The sequence below is a fragment of the Ovis aries genome, chromosome 2 (genome assembly GCF_016772045.2).
Source record: "Ovis aries strain OAR_USU_Benz2616 breed Rambouillet chromosome 2, ARS-UI_Ramb_v3.0, whole genome shotgun sequence".
Taxonomy (NCBI): Eukaryota; Metazoa; Chordata; class Mammalia; order Artiodactyla; family Bovidae; genus Ovis; species Ovis aries.
In genome coordinates this window covers 13,211,879-13,228,513 of record NC_056055.1, presented here as the reverse complement: position 1 = coordinate 13,228,513, position 16,635 = coordinate 13,211,879, and the positions used below count along the sequence as shown (strand labels likewise).

The 16,635-nt window shown below is 44.9% G+C and overlaps 1 protein-coding gene across 8 annotated transcripts in view; it reads left to right on the top strand.

Moving 5' to 3' along the window:
* Positions 1-16,635, top strand: part of PALM2AKAP2 (PALM2 and AKAP2 fusion) — a 515,750-nt gene that overhangs the window by 455,806 nt on the left and 43,309 nt on the right. Inside the window, exon 1 of one of the 8 annotated variants that reach the window (XM_027964125.3) lies at positions 1-16,635. This exon is cut by the window's left edge and continues 16,900 nt beyond it. The exons of the other annotated variants lie outside the window; for them this stretch is intronic. The gene's annotated coding sequence lies outside the window, so the exon portion shown is untranslated. 8 annotated transcript variants of the gene reach the window in all.

Genomic DNA, 16,635 nt, shown 5'->3' with positions numbered 1-16,635 from the left:
GCACACGGCATGAATGTGTGATGTAAATGCTTGCATTGTAGTTCCCAAGCAATAGCAATAATCTATGCTCGTGGTTCCCTTACAGCATCTAAGTGTTGATGTTATTGCAACTTAAAATTTGGTTGCTTTGTAACTCCTACATGGGAGTTGAATCAACTTCAGTGCACTTGACCAAAGTTTCTGCTTTTTCTATAGTTTTGGAGAGGTTTTGTCATTAATGGCAACCTACTCCAGTATTATTGCTTGGAATATCCCATGGACAGAGAAGCTTGGCAGGCTACAGTCCATAGGTTTGCAAGAATCAGACATGACTTAGCACTATCTTTCTTTGTCATTAACAGATGGTAGTTGTTTTAAAGGACTCGGTCGTTAAAAAAAATAATTAGGAGTTAATTTTTAATAATGTCCATTTGGTGGCTACAAATTAATATGTTTTAAACCCCCTGTTATTTGACCCCTATTCATTTCCTGCTCTTGATTGGTGGTGAACAGCAAGGCTAATGAAATGCCTAAGTACTGCTATGTTTCACAGCTCATTACTCTAGGGAGTTGGTGTTTTTTTTTTTTTTTTTTAATGTAGGTAGACATAAAATTTATCAGCAGGCAAATCCATGAGGAACTAACTTTATTACAGGGATCCTTTTAGACTTGCAAATTCCCTCAGCTAGTTAATTAATTTTGCACAATCATCTATTTGGTTTTTATTCCAAAGCTTCTTGCCTAATGCTGTAAGAAGGCTCTGCTTGATGAAGCGGTGTGGTCCAGTTGTTTTTTATTTCTATATTTCCCTCTCTAGTCTAATGTTCTTTTTTTACCTCTCCAGATTCTTTCAAACTCCCTTACCCCTCTTATGTACAATATAAACACACAAATTATTACAAGTCACCAAGAGCCTTAGTGATTTGAGAAATTATCAAGTGGCTACATTGCATATTTTTGCATTGACGACTGTGTTTCTTTGGCAAGCATGGTTTAGATTTTTTTGAAGAGGTGCACCTCGGGTCCATCAGGCTGGTTTTCTCTGTGGTCGAGGTGCTGGTGGAATCCTCTGGGTCACAGCAGGCTCACAACTCTGACCCCCAGATGATGAGACCTTGTGATTAAGGTCTGAGAGAGTTGATTACAAAGGAAACCAGAAGTCCTGAGAGCCAGATCCAGAGGTGGCTGGCAGGAAGAAGATTCTAATCCAGAAAGGCAGCTTCTAGGAGTGTGAAGTGAGGTTTAAAGGGGAGGGACCGCATGTCTGACCACCTCAAGGCTCCTCCCAGCATCACCTCTGGTGGACATGTAAGCCTGCAACCTCTTTTAGAGAGAAGGGAAGCCTCCCTTTGGGCTTGTGCTAAAGGAAAGCTACCGGGAAGACAGGCGATGGGATGGGAGCTCAGTGCTTTTTCAGTCCCAGCGCAGGTGCCCTGAGGCTCGTGTTGCTTTGTGTGTGAGCACAAGCACGTGTGCTCCCAGACATTCATCAACAGCCCAGAAATTGGTTGCCATTCAGCTCTCAAACAAATGGTGAGTTTATTAAACCGCAAACTGCTATCTCCACTAGGAAATATTCAATTCCAGCCATTAGCCCTGAGGGTTAAAGAGCCCCCTCTCTTTCCTGTCTGCCTTGCTCTGTCCCTAAACAATGCTTTGATGTGCCTGGTGCCCCTAGTGGAAGATAAGTCATCAATTAACCCAACTGGAAGGTCCACCTGAAAACAGACTTTTCAAAGAAGGGATTATCTCTGAGTTGTTAACCGCTGATTGACGTTATCTGTCTGGGATATGTTCTTATGCCAAGGCTTAATCTCCACCTATATAACAAAGGTGCAAAAGTACTCTAGTTATTTGGTTTGTTTTTAAAGTCACTGTAGAAATTGGATCTTAGATCACTTGAGGCTGGGGTAGAGGAGGCCATAGTCTTTCCCAAAGAAGTTAGCATTTTAATGCCTTCAAGAATCGGTCCTAATACAATTAAGTTATTAGGGTGTTGTTTTTAAAAAAACAAAAAAAAACAAAAACAAAATATAACAGAACCATCTATTTTTAGAATTCTATTAGCAATATTGTGAATTTAAGCATCGTGCAGATGCAGCAAACCTGTAATTGTGTGCTTGGGATTTGCAAGTCAGAACAAGGCTTTTTTTTCTCCTTCCCCCAAATACTTTTGAACGCTGACAAACTGGCATTGATTTATAACTTTTCAGGAAAATATCATTTAAATAAGTTAAGCTATTTCACTGTTATTTTTTCATTCTGCCTTTAATTTTCTAGCATGCTTATGAGACCAGCAAGGGGCTATAAATTTAATTGCAAATATTTAGAAAGCAAAATAGGGTGGTCACTCCACTATCCTGATATTAATGCATTTAATAGTTATTTTATTTTCTTCTAATCTTTTTGCCCCTATGTTTGCTACAAAGATATAATCTGTCTACCTAGATTCTGCTTCCAACGTGGTTAGCTTCACAGAATGTTTTAAAAATTATACTCCCTAACTGCTTAGTGGGTACAGAGTTTCTCTTCGAGGTGATGAAAAAAATCTGTGGTCATGGTTGTACGATATTGTGAATGCCAATGCTTTGTACCCTTAAAATAGTAAAAATGGCAACTTATAAATATTTTACCACACACAAAAAAGGTATATGAAAGATTTGAAGATATGCCTCCAGATTGATTTTTCTTTGTCTTTTTTTTTCTGTTTTGAGAACTAAGGCATTGACAGATTTCAGAGTTTGCTATGGGCTGGAAGGAAATTTTAGTGTGAAGTTTATTTTTCACAGAAGTCAAAAACTTCAACTTTTCGGTACTGCTTAGGGTTTGCAGTAAACCTGTCATTTGGAGGGAAAGTTTCAGCAGTGGGGTGGCATGTTATTATAACATCAGAAACCTTGGAGGCTGCGAGGTGTTGTTTCAGGTCGAGGTCATTAAAACCCTCCCAGGGACACAGAAGCCTCTGAGGGCAGTGCCGACAGTCTTTGATTGACAGTGACTGATGGCGAGGTTCACAGGCTCAGGTGAGGAGAACCCTGCCCTCAGGGAGCCCCAACAGTGACCCAGCAAGTCCTCTAGAAGGAAGCGGAGATTCATAGAGCCATTTATTTCGCAAGGCTGTTTCTAACACCCAGAGACTTGGGATGGATCGGAGAGCAGGTTGGACGTGAGGGAGGGAAGGGCCAGGTCTGAGGGGCCAGCCAGGGATAGACTTAGGAAAGTAGGGGACTTCCCTGGTGGCCCAATGGTTAAGACTGCGCTTCCAACGTAGGGGGTGCAGCTTCAGTGCTTGGTCAGGGAACTGAGATCCCACGTACTAAGCAACGTTGCCCCCAAAAATAAATAAGGAAAGCAGATCAGGTTTGTGAAGGGTGGCGGGCCCTTAATTCCAGACTCAAAGGTTTCTATTAGGAAATAGTCCAAGTGACACTGATCACTTGGCCCTAGTTTGGCCAAGCTGTGGTGGGGGCAGGAGGAGCCAGGAGCAAACCCCAGTGGCACTCCTGACCTCCAGCACCCACTGGGTGGGGCTCAGATCACTGACCAGGGGTGCCTTTCTGGACCACACACCTGACTTCCTTTGCCCCTGGGAACCTCCAGTCCCAGAAGTGGTTGTTACGGTACATTTATGTTCCTGAATTCTTAAGTACTGCATAGAAGGATCCAGGCTTACAAAGAGGAAGGCAAGCTAGTTGTGCGAACCTAACTGGGCTCCATGTTTTAAACGGCTCATGCTCTCTTAAGTGCTTCCTTTGTGTTCTTATCCCAGTCTCTGAGATTAACTGGCCTAGTACCTGATTTGTTAAACATGAATTAGAGAGTGAAATCAAGCAGTGATTTTAAAGAATACTTCTTATAGCAGGCTCAGCCACATTACTGAAAGGAAACATTTCAGCACTGCATGCTGACATGGAGGGGGGCTGACTTGGTGAGGGGGTCACAAACCTCTTGGTGCCACTGCAGTTTTTTGCAGGTAAAGCCTTGCTCTCTCTCCCTTCCCCATCCTCTTAATGGCCACCATGCCCTGCCAAGATGAGATACAGGATTTTTTTTTTTTTTTTTTTTGCAGGCCCTCTATTAACTCTTTAAAAAAATTTTTTTAATTGAAATATTGATTTACGGTGTTATGTTAGTTTTGTGTACAGCAAAGTGATTCAGTTTTAGAAATAAATAAGTGAATTCTTTTTCAGATTCTTTTTCTGTACAGCTCATTACAAAATACCGAGTAGAGTTCCGTATGCTATATAGTAAGTCCTTGTTGTTTATCTGTTTTATATATAGTCGTGTACATATGTTACTCCCAAATGCCTAGTTTATCCCCCCGCCCTTCCCTCTTTGGCAACCATAAGTTTGTTTTCTATGTCTGTGAGTCTGTTTCTGTTTTGTAAATAAGTCGTTTGGAGATACAGGAGTTTTCACTGTCTGCACCAATTCTGAGGTTCAGTCTGAAATCACAAACACAAGGAACATGGCTTGATGTTATATTTGCTCAGTTTGTATAATATGTGCTCAGAAAAACTTAGGGGTAAAATATGGGAGATTGAATGTTTTAGAATACAGCAAAGCAACATCTTGGCTCAAGGCAACCTCTCTGTTCCATCAGCCTTGTAGCATCTCACAGCTTGAGATGTTTGTTGGTTGTGTTCCCAAGGCATTGAACGCTCCTCCCACCCCAAGCCTAGTCCCTGTTATTTCCTGACTTGGAGCCCCAGCTTCTGCCCTGCTCGCTTTGGGGGGGGTCCACATCCGGAATGGACTGGCTGTTCTCAGATCCTTGCTATTATGGTCCAAACTGTGTACCAGACAAAGAGACATTCTTGGGAGTGGCCAGACATTATCTAGAGAATTCCAACCACTCCACGGAAGAGAAAGTCATTCACCTTGCGCCTTTAGAAGAGAAGTCCAGGCATCTGAAGTGGGGGCAGAGGGCAGACACAGTTAAGACTACAGCTGAGACATACCTAAGAACTCAGAGGGAATTCTTAGCTTCAGTGAGCCGTGGAACATCCTGTGTCTTGGGACGCAAAAAGGATGTCAATATTTGCTTCTTTATAGTGAACTTAAAAGAGGTGGACGAACCAGGGCTTAGAGCTCAGCCCTGTCACTTAGTTGCTTTGTGTCCTTGGGCAAGTTGTTGAAGCTCTGAGCCTCAATGTCTTTCTCTGCAAAACAGATTATACCCTACTTCAGGATTGCTGTGTGGATCTCTTGAGATAATGTATGTAAAGGGCATAGTGAAATGCCTAGACATCGTAATGTTCAGTTAATAGTTGTGACCATTGTCATCCGTATCAGTTCTATTTCCTGTAAAGGAAACTGGCACACAGCTGAGGCAGCGAGCTCATGAAAGTGTTCTAGGATTCATTTAAGGTATGTGGTGAGGTAGACAAAGAATTTTGGGGCTCATCTTTCTCAATGTGATAAGTCCAACTGTTCCAGCTTCTTCAAGAGGCAAGATGGTAGTTAAAATTCCTGAGACGAGCAGCTTCACCACTTACTGCTGTATGTCTGGGGGACAAGTCACTGAAAAGTCCCTGAGTCTCAGTTTCCTAAACTGTACAATAGTACTAGGAAGAGGCCTGGCCTCCAGGGTGGGTTTTGAGGAATGAACGTGATTCTGCTCTCAGATTGCTTAGTCCGATGCCTGGTATATGATAAATGCTCAGTGTAAGGTTTTGATGCTCTGATCATCGACCTCAGCCGATCTCTGAGGTCTCCTGGCCTCCCATTTTGACAGGTGCATAAGCACTGCCAGCTCCAGGACTCTGCAGCTTCGGTCTTTGCTGATCACCAGCATTCCCGAGTGCTTCTTCCTGCAGCCGTGCTACCTGAGGATGCCCTGATTCCACAAGTATCTCTTTGCTCTCCCCAGTTTGTCCATCAATTTTCAAAAGTGCAAATACCCTGTGGCCTCCCCCCTCTGGCAAAACGTGAAAACCCTATTATTGGCCTGCTGCCAGAGGACAGAGCAAGAGTGACCTGCCTGCCTTGTGTCCAGGGCCTCCCCTGCCCTGGGCAGGTGACAAGCTGCATTCACGTGCTGTCTCTTAGGGAATCTGTGTTACAGCCTTAGAAGGGAGATATGTTTGTTTCCCTTTGCTGCCATCGTAAATTACGATAAATTTAATCAGGGCTGATTCCTTCTGGTGGCACATAAGGACAGTCTGTTTCATGTCTCCTCCTAGCTCTGAGTGTTGCCAACAATCCTTGGCGCATTTTGGCTTGTAGATGAATCGCTCCAATTTCCGTCTCTGTCTTCACATGGAGTTTTCCTTTGTATATGTCTTTGTATGTTCTTTCCTCTTATCAGAACACCGCACCTGTCACTGGACTGAGGGCTCACCCTAATCCGATATGACGTCATCGTAATCAGTTACATCCGCAAAGACTTGATTTCCAGATAAGGTCATATTTTGAGGTTCCCAGTGAATGTGAATTTTAGGGGAGAGACCCTTTAAGCCACCACAGTAATTAGTATACCTGTTTCTCGTCTGGTTGCTCAGTCATGTCTGACTCTTTGCAACCCATGGGCTGTAGCCTCCCAGGCTCCTCTGTTCGTGGGATTATTCTTGCAAGAATACTGAAGTGCGGGGCCATTTCCTCCTCCAGGGGGTCTTCCCAACCCAGGGATCTAACCCACATCTCCTGTGTCTCTTGTATTGGCAGGTGGGTTTTTTACCACCCAGCCACCTGGGAAGCCCATTATACACTGTTAATAAAGGAGTAACCCAAGTTTCAGAAAATCCCTTACATAGCATCACACAGTTTGTGTGATACCAGAGGATTCAAACTGTGACCTTTTCACTAGGCTTGAGTTCTCCCCATTGGATCATCTTGCCACTCACAAGAAAGTAGAAAATAAAATAAGGAGATTTAAAAAAAAAAATGAAGGCAGCAAACTGGTGAGCAGCAGTTGGCCACTGGATCAAAGGCGGGCTCTGGAGGGTAAACAGGATGAACGGAGGCTGTGCGAGTGAATGGAGACCCCTCCCCCCTTTTTTGTTTCTGGTTCTCAGGCTTTATCCTGTTTCCATAGTCGGTATAACTTGTTGGCTTTCAAGCGCAGTGCTTGCTCCTGGGATTCCGAAGCCCTGCAGAGAGAATCCTCAGAAACGGGACCTGAAGTGGTGACAGTAAGCCGAGGCAAGGAGCACATTTCTTTGTGCAAAGTCAAATACCTTCTGTGACTCCACCTTGCCCTGACTAACTGCTAGTCAGTGTTTATCATGCATCCCCTTGGATGGAGAAATTCCATGCTTTCCTTCTGTTGGAGAGGTTTCTTCTTGGTACTCAGAGCCACAGAAGCAGTGGACAGAAGCAGGTGACTGGCCCTCAGCTGCCGGCAGAGCCAGGCTCAGGCTGCCCAAACCTTTCCCAGTATGTGGTCCAGCATAGCCAGCCCCAGGCAAGACTGGAGAAGCACAGAGCTGTGGGCAAGGTAGTGGTGGTGGGGGGTCATATCACAGGCTCTCCCTGTTTCTGGCTAAACACGGGACTCGAGCAGAGTCAGAACCAGGGTAGGTCCTCAGAGTCAAGGGGAAGTTTCTCTTGGTTTGGGCTCAGTATCCCATGGAATCAGTGGCATTGGTTCACTGCAGAAGGTGGAGTCAGAAGATTTTGTGGGCCTGGCTTGAGCTTTTCAAAGTGCTTCTTGGCTACCCACTTACACCCTGCTTTTCATCAGGCCAGTATCCCCAGTGCATACGCCAGTCCAGAGCAATAAACTCAAAATTGATCATCTGGACTGTCCTGGGGTCCTCTCTTCCTGCTCAAGCAAGTCAGAGTAAACTGGATCGGAGGTCTGTTTGCTGCACAGCCTGACTTTGTGCTTTTGAAGAAGCCTAAGAAAGTACCGTTTGTGAGTTTTCAGACTGGCAGTTCATAGTGACACTGATAAGCATGATGGTGAGGCCTGTTGTGTGGATGAGAGTCTAAACCTTCTAGAGCCTTCCACTGGTTCCCTTGCAATCCACAGGTCCTGACTCAGTAGGATCAGACCTCTTTTCTGTTGGTAAGTGGTAGATCCTTTTGCTGAGTTTTCTTCGAGCTCATCAGGTATTTCATGGAAGGGGTACCTTTGATTGTTGGGCTTGTTTTGATTGTTCTTCTCTAGAGTTGTGAGTGTTGTCTTGGGGAAGTAAAGCCTTCCTGTGGGACATCTCTTACCTTTGAGCGGAGAAGAACTTGGTGGGTGAGCCTGTAAAGAGGACCTGGCTGCATGCTGAGTCCTCTTGCTGACCTCAGATGCTCAGGCCTGGCCTGAGGGCTGGAACTGGGTGACAGAGGGAGGGGATCCCAAGGCAGAAATGGCACTTGGGTCCAGGGTTCAGGATTGCTTTGCAGAATTATCCTGCATCCCATCTTTCCAACACTCCCTGTATTTATTTATTTATTTATTAAAAAAATTTTTTGGTTTTGGGCCACACTCCATTGCATGTGGGATTTTGATTCCCTGACCAGGGATTGAACCCTTACCCCCTGCATTAGAAGCAGAGTCTTAAACCACTGTATCACCAGGGAAGTCCCAGCAGCATGTACTTTAAACATTAGTGAGATGTGGTGTTTCTGCTTACAGAAGACTAGACTTAGCAAACCCAAAATCTTATTTTTAAAACTTGACTCAAAGCTTTGAGCTACTTTTCAAGAACAGAAAAAATTGATTCAAATTCACTGAGTTTGTGTATCTGTCCAGCTGTCTGTCTAATAGGTGGATGGGAAGCTACTTGATTGACTCCACTGCACAATTAAATTGAGTGCAACGCAAAAAAAAAAAAAAAAAAAAAAGACTTGTTTAGAATAACAAATCAGGTCAGCCTCCAATTCTTGTTCTCTGCTTGCTAATCAGAGCTTGGAAAACTTTTTAATGGGGTTTTCCTATGACATATCCTGTCTGTGACACAGTTCATGAAACTCTATGACATTTGACTCCCAGAGAGGAATTTGGTTACTCATAGAGTGTTTCACAACTTTTCTGGGAATAGAAAGCTCATGGAAGGAAAATGTCCATCTATAACAGAGTACAGTGTCACACGATTGTGTAGTGTGAGCATATGATATATTATAGCACAAAAAGCATAACTTCCTCCAGGGAAGGTCACGTTCAAAGCACACTTGTCCATCATGGCTGAGTAAAGGCTTCCCTTCTCACCATGGAGATGGAAATTGAAGATTGAGAGGTGTTGCAATACCTAACAAGTAGACAAGATGGTCTTTTTCAAGTCTGCGTGTATTTAAAGGTCAAATTTGTAACATTTATTGATGTCTGATTACTTTCAGTGATTACTTTTCTAATTATAAAATTAATACATGCTCAATAATACAAACCTTTATAAAAGTTATAGGTTTCACTTCAGCTTATCACTCTGCCCTCAGCATTTGAGTTTCCCCATTCTCCAGAGTTAACCAGTTAATATATTGATGTGATTCTTTCAAATAATATGTGTATAAATGGTATCCTTGGCTTTGAGAAAGTGCTTAATCTTCAGGTGTATAATCTGCCATCATGGTCCCATATTTCCTCTTAGTTCTTGCCCATATCACTATTTATGTTTAATGTACTTAATTTTTTTACAAATTAATATATGCACATGGTTCAAAATTCAAAAGCTGTAGAAGGGAACACAGTGAAAAAAAAAAAGTACTTATACATTATACATAACCTGGAAACTAATACAAATACGTGCATGTGTGCGTGCTAAGTCACTTAAGCCATGTCCGATTCTATTCACCCTTATTTTTTTGTTGTTAACAGCTACCTCATATGTCCAGTCCACTCCATTCCAGAGAAAACCATTGTTGTCTCTTTCACAGTTATGCTTTCTGGGAAGATGCCCTGGAGAAGGGAATAGCAACCCACTCCAGTATTCTTGCCTAGAGAATTCCATGGATAGAGGAGCCTGGTGGGTTACAGTCCATGGGATTGCAAAGAGTTGGACACCACTGAGTGACCAACACACATATATACATCTATTACATATACATTATATACACCTAGAAACTAATGCAAATATATATAAGACTATATGTTCACCTTCATTTTTTGTGTAAAGTAGCATGGCATAAACACTGTCCTGTACCACTTGCCACTTAACAGAAGATCTTTGAGATTGTCAATACCAATTCTCAGAGAGCTGGAAGCTGTGCTAACTTTTAAAGGTTGCATATAATATTCCATTTTATGAATAGTCCAGGCCTCTAACTTAGATTATTTGTAGTCTTTTATTACTGCAAGAAATGTGGCATTGAAGATCTCTTATATTGAAGATCATTTTATACACATGCCACTGTACCTGAGTATAAATTTTTGAAAGTAGAATTACTGGGTCAAGAACATGGCATATTTTAAAGCTGGATACATATGCCAAATTGCCAGGCAACTTCATGGGATTGGATGAGGGTACCTTTTTCCTCCCATACTGATAACTAATTTTCTTGGTGAAAAATTTATCTCATAATTTAGCTTTTCTCTTATGTGAGTGGGATTAGGAATCTTTTTCTAAGAATAATGTATATATTTTTTGTGTGTCAGCTGTTTTCCATGTCTTTTGTCCATTTTTTTGTGTTTGGGTTGTTAGTCTTTTTCCTATGGTTTGTACAAATTCTTTGTAAATCATGAATATTAAACTTTTGTGATATGTTGTAACTATTTTCTCAGTTTATTTCAATTTTAGCCGCCATTCACTGAGTCCTTTTATTGTAGGACAAACCCCCTTAGTGGTCATTGTACTTCATGTCAGCTCCCTAAGGTAGCAGTAGTTTTGTGTCCTTTTTTTACAGAGATAGGGAGGCCCAGGTCTGTTGGATACCAAAGCCCATTCTTTACCAGAACTCTGTACCCCTCTATACACAATATATTAATATAGCATCATTCCAGGTTGCCAGGCACTTTTGGAACTATCCTTTCTAAAGTTTGACCAGCATTCCATCAGTTCAGCAAACTGCAGTTTTCAGGTGCTGATTTTAATGACCACACAGTTTCACTGCCAGCAGGTTTTTACTTGTCTAGACAAAGTTGCAATCGATGCATTTCTCCTAAAGCTTTGCTCTCCAAGATGCACCATAACGGCACCAATATTCCTGCAGGAGATACAGTGTCTGAAGGAGCTAACAGAGGGAACTTTTGAATCTGTGATCCTTGATGGAGGGACCCAAAACAGACTCAGGGCAGAAATGAGGTTCCCAGCTTAGGGGTACTGTACTGGCCTTCTAGACTTTTCAGCCCCTTTCCCATACATGGTTACCAGTAAGTAGCTTCCTCTGGTTGTGGAATGAAGCATACCATATATTACAATTCCAGATTCTCCTCCATTCTAAAGCCTTCTTTCTGATCTGTATTGGAGGCGGGTTAGAGGGTGCAGTGGAAAGGCGAAGGGCATGGAAGTTGGTGAGCGATTCCTTTTTCTGTAGAATAATATTTCTTCCAGGAATAAATGCGATCATGGAACATAACATAGCTGGGTGGTCTGTACATCTCGTGTGTTCTTCCACACCCCCTGCTCTGTGGCTTTCAGGGTCCTGAACTGAGGATGTGCCACTGAGTCTAGATTTCCTGCAGCCTTTGGAGGGAAGTTACTGTTCGGTTCCCGTATCATCCCTTTTCTCTCGATAAATTAAGGTCTGGTTATGTTAGCTTCCTGTGTGCCTGTGCTCAGTTGTGTCCAACTCTGCGACCCTGTGGACTGTAACCAGCCAGGCCCTTCTGTCCGTGGGATTATCCTGGCAAGAATACTGGAGTGGATTGCCATTTCCTCCTCCAGGGGAATCTTCCCAACCCAGGAATGAACCTGCATTTGTTGTTGTTTTTTAATCGCTAAGTTCGTCTCCGACTCTGCGACCCCCATCAACTGTAGTCCAGCAGCTCTTCTGTCCATGGGATTTCCCAGACAAGAATACTGGAGTGGATTGCCGTTTCCTCCTCCAGGGGAATCTTCCCAACCCAGGGCCAGGGCTAGAACCCGCATCTCCTGCATTGGCAGGTGGATTCTTTTAGCACTGAGCCTCCTGGGAAGCCCCTTAGTTCCCTATACTTCAAGCCAATTAGAGATTCTTCTGGGTAAACAAGCTCCTATTTTAAATTGTAAGTATTCCCATCAAATTTACGTCCAAGTGCAAGTTCCTTTAAATCCCTTGGCTCCATGCTGAGATGTGGCACCTTTTGGAGGTGGGACTGGAAGGAGGCACCCCCCTGAAGGGGGGAGGGCAGCAGCCCAGAAAGGAGGAGGTGGCCCTGGCCATTTAGAATGGACATGTGGCGATGCCCCAGCTGACATCTGAGGAAGCTGAGGCCCAAGCTTCCTTCAGCGTGTTGCTTGAATTAGGTCTTGGAGCAATTTGAAAAGCTGCAAACTTCTATCTTCTCTGCACCATGGAGAGGGTGCCTACCCCATGCTGACCTCACCCCTCCCTATTTTACAATTCAGGCAGCAGGCTGGGTAGCACCATTCGAAGCCAGCCTCTCCCTCCACTGTCTGCTGCATCTCAGCAAGTCCATTTGGAACATTCTGTCACACTGAAGGTACATAAATGGGATGGCTCTATTTACCAGAATAAACTCCATCAACTAAAGAGATAAAGTTCTGACCAGGGGAATGTCAGAGACAGAGCGGAGTTCCTTCCCGGAATCCTTGAAATCTCTTGGCAAAGGTTTTGAGCAGTTTCAAAGGAAGCAGCTGCCCCCATCTGCTATCTGGCTTTCTCTTGACTCTGCCTGCATGCTCACCGGACTCAGAACGATCCTGGGCTTCACCTCTGTCCAGGGGCCATGCCAGTATCACAGAACAACAAGTTTAGGGGCAGAAAGGAGATGTGGGTGGAGGGGTTCATCTAGCTTGGCTCCTTTATTTTACAGAGCAGAAAACAGACCCAGAAGATAAGCCTGGTCTTCCTAGGGTCACGGAGAAGCAGGCACGTGGTTTCAAAGGCAGTCTGTTACTGCCTGCAATTCGCTGTTTAATTCTTCCCCTTTGATTCTTAGCGTACTTGCTGGGTCTGCTCCATCCTGAACTGCCATGGGTGCCTTCCAGGGGACCAAGCCCTGCCTCATGGGTGGGATTTGTGGGTTCCAGCCAGATATCTGTTCCCAACCAGCTGTGTGACCCTGGGGAGGGCATGGCTCCCGAGGCTGAGGCCCGCCCCTTGGTGGAATGGATGAGGATCCCCACCTTGCAGCTGGTCAAAGGAGGGTAGAGAGAAATTATGTGAGCGTGGGTGTCCCAGGGCGGCCCCCAGGAGGCAGGCAGTAGACCTTTGCTGAGTGACGATCGCAGTAGCATTGATGACCTTCCCACCCCAGCTGCTTGGTCCTCACAAATTGCACATTGCTTCCCAGACAACCAGGATCAAGTTTCCAAAGCAATTCCTTGCTCCCAGTGCAAGGCACCTCAGAGACTAAAACAGATCAGGCTACAGCAGCTGGAGAACCAAACTGGCAGTACACAGTTTTCATAAACTCAGAAAAGGATAGACATGTAGCCTCGAAGTGTGGATACTGCTGGATTCTGCTCTGTCCCTTCCCATCGGGAGACCCCCCCCCCCACCTCGCTGCCTCTCAAATCATTCCCTGCCAACAACTCAGGTGACTGCGACTGTACTTTTGTGGTCTCCATCTAGCTTGCTGACTTCATTTCTCCCTCTGCCTCTGAGAACAATCCATTTTTTCTGGAGCATCTTGCCACAGAACATTTTTCCTAATTTCACCATACTTTTGCAGCCAGAGGGAGGGGTATGTGGTGTGTACAAATATGAGTGATACGTGTGCATATGTGTGAGCATGGGTGTTGCTTTGCTGGGCCTGTTGTGACAGCATACCACAAGGTGGGCAGCTGAAGCAACAGAAATGTATTGTTGCACAGTTTGGAGACAAGACGTGTCAAACCAAGGTGTTGGTGGAGGTGGCTTCTTCGAGGGCTACAGGGAAGGCTTGTTCAAACCCCTCTTCTTGGTTGACGGACCCCTGTCTTCTCTCCCGGCCTCTTCACATTCTTTCTAGGCATGCCTCTGTGTCTAAAGCTCCTCCTTTTATAAGGCACTAGTCACACTGGGTTAGGGCCCACCTGAATGACATCACTTGAGTTGATGATCTCTGTAAAGACCTTCATCTCCAAATAAGGTCATATTTTGAGGTCCTGCATGTTAAGACTTCAACTTACGAAGTTGGGTTTGAGGGAATGCAATTCAACTCATAACAAAGTGCATGTATATCTGTGTGTTTGTGTAATACACCATGACATCTCAGACTCCAGTCAAGAATGTATCTGTTACTTAGGTACTAGCACTTTAAGAGCATGTGCAGTACTCCCTGGAGGTACAGTGGTTGAGAATATGCCTGCCAGTGCAGGGACTATGGGTTTAATCCCCGGTCCAGGGAGATTCCACGTGCCCTGGAACATCCAAGCCCGCACATCACAACCGCCGAAGCCCACTTGCTCTTGAGGCTGCAAGAGCACATATGATTTCCTCTTTTGCCAACAGGGCAGATTTAAAACAATTTTTTACACACCTCCTCATGGGTACACTGGGGCAGGTGTGATTATGTAGTGGGTCCTGGGTACCACTCCTGCCTCTTGGCTCGAAATCACCTCTTTGTGGAGGGTCGTGCCTTGCTCTCTCATTTCTGAGCAGAGCAGTGGCACTCTGGGTATGGGATGTCCTCTCCACACTTTACTTTAGACCCTAAGTAGCATCTTGAAATGCATTTGGCCCTACAGTAGAACATTCCAGTTATTCCAAAGGGCAGAGCAGCCTAACATCAGAGTTTCCATAGCATAGCGCTCCCTGGAGACTTGGGTATCACCCAGTCAGTCACCGAGAAACTCCTGGATATTTCTAAATACAGTTCAGCTCATTAAAAATGTCATTTGGATGTTGTAAACAGTTGTAAAGTACACTATACGTTTAGCTTCCCTGGTGGCTCAGAGGGTAACGTGTCTGCCTGCAATGCAGGAGACCCGGGTTTGATCCTTGGGTCGGGAAGATCCCCTAGAGAAGGAAATGGCAACCCACTCCAGTATTCTTGCCTGGAAAATCCCATGGACGGAGAAGCCTGGTGGGCTACAGTCCACGGGGTTGTAAAAAGTCGGACACGACTGAGCAACTTCACTTCATATTTAGCTTCCTTGTCAAAAGAGACTGCCTGGGCTTCATCCACGCTGGTGATTCCTTCCCAGACTTGTGTTCGCGGGAGAGTCTCAGGGATCTGCGATGCTGACCTGCCACTGTCTTTGGACCGTTCGCTGCTTTGCCAGGATGACTGTTCCCAAACTGACCCCAAATAGATGGCCCCACAGGACTATACTTGGTATCTGTCCTCCTCTTTCTACTTAGTTCACTGTGCATCTCTGTGCTCTTTGTCTCTTCTAAAACCTTAACTGAAGAAAATGAATTCTGCATGGCCCTGATAGCCCTGGAATTCTGACTGACTTTCCAGCCAGCCAAAACCCTAAATTATGCCGCAAACTTCCCAGGGTAACCCAGGGTTCTGGGTGACCAGGTGAGTGGAAACGTGTCCACCCTGAGGCAGTGCTGAGAACCAGTCATTAACGAAGCATGAGCCTTAGTGTGTGGTGCTAAGGGTCTGCTTCTCTGGTGAAAGAGCGAGGGATGTATGTGAGGCAGTTGTGTCTCCCCAAGGCACACGTGGATCTTTTCTCTTTTCCTTCGTGGCAGAAGATACTAGTTAGCCCTGAGAAAGGGGAAACCACTCCCCCCAGACATCCCATGAACTTAGCACTCATCCCTGTCTTCAAATTCTGTCCCATTTCAACATGGGATATAATGTAACCACTGAAAATATATCAGACCCTGACCCTTAAACGACACAGAAAGTGCTTGTGAGATAATGTGAAGTGAAAAAAAAATTTGGCTACAAGACTGCCTATAGTGTGGTCTCAACTCTATGAAATACCTATTTCTAAAAAGGAGACTGCATGCTTAGCTCCCTTTCTCTCAGTGGAGGGAAGATGAATGACTTTTGTTTTCCAAATTTTCTGCAGTGAGCATTTATTTTTTTATACACACATATGTAGACCCTAAAGCGAAGCTGCTCAGTCTTCCGACTCTTTGTGACCCCGTGGACTGTAGCCTACGAGGTTCCTCCATCCATGGAATTTCCCAGGCAAGAATATCAGAGTGGGTTGCCATTTCCTTCTCAAACACACATATATAAGCTGTCCTAAGAGGTTCCTTTAACTGGATGCAGTCTGTTTAACCTGGATCTTCAGAATCTGTGAGGTTTTTGTTTTTTTTTTTTTCGCTTTGCCGCCTTGAACATCACTGAGATATTCATTCCCTGGCTGCCCAAGGCCCATCTCTAACTTGCCAAGAAGACAGCCCCAACTGGCTCCTTTGAGCATCACTAGCCTCCCACCTTCCCACTCAGCCCTGGACGTAGGGAGTGGACGAGCGAGGCCTCTGGCTGACTGGCTGCTGCCCTCTAGGCTCGGGGCCTGTAGGGAGGGGCCAGGCCTCTTTGAAGGGGGTTAAAGTTCTTCGTTGTGTGAATGGCCTTTGAAGGAGCAGAGGGAGGGCCAGCCGTGACCTCACAGTCTTCTGTCAGGAGACTCAGAAGGAATTTGTCCAGCTTGAGCCAGGGCGCAGGAAACCGCCTGGAAAAAGAGGCAGTTCTGAGCGGGGACGTGTGAAGCGGGCACTCTGGGCAGG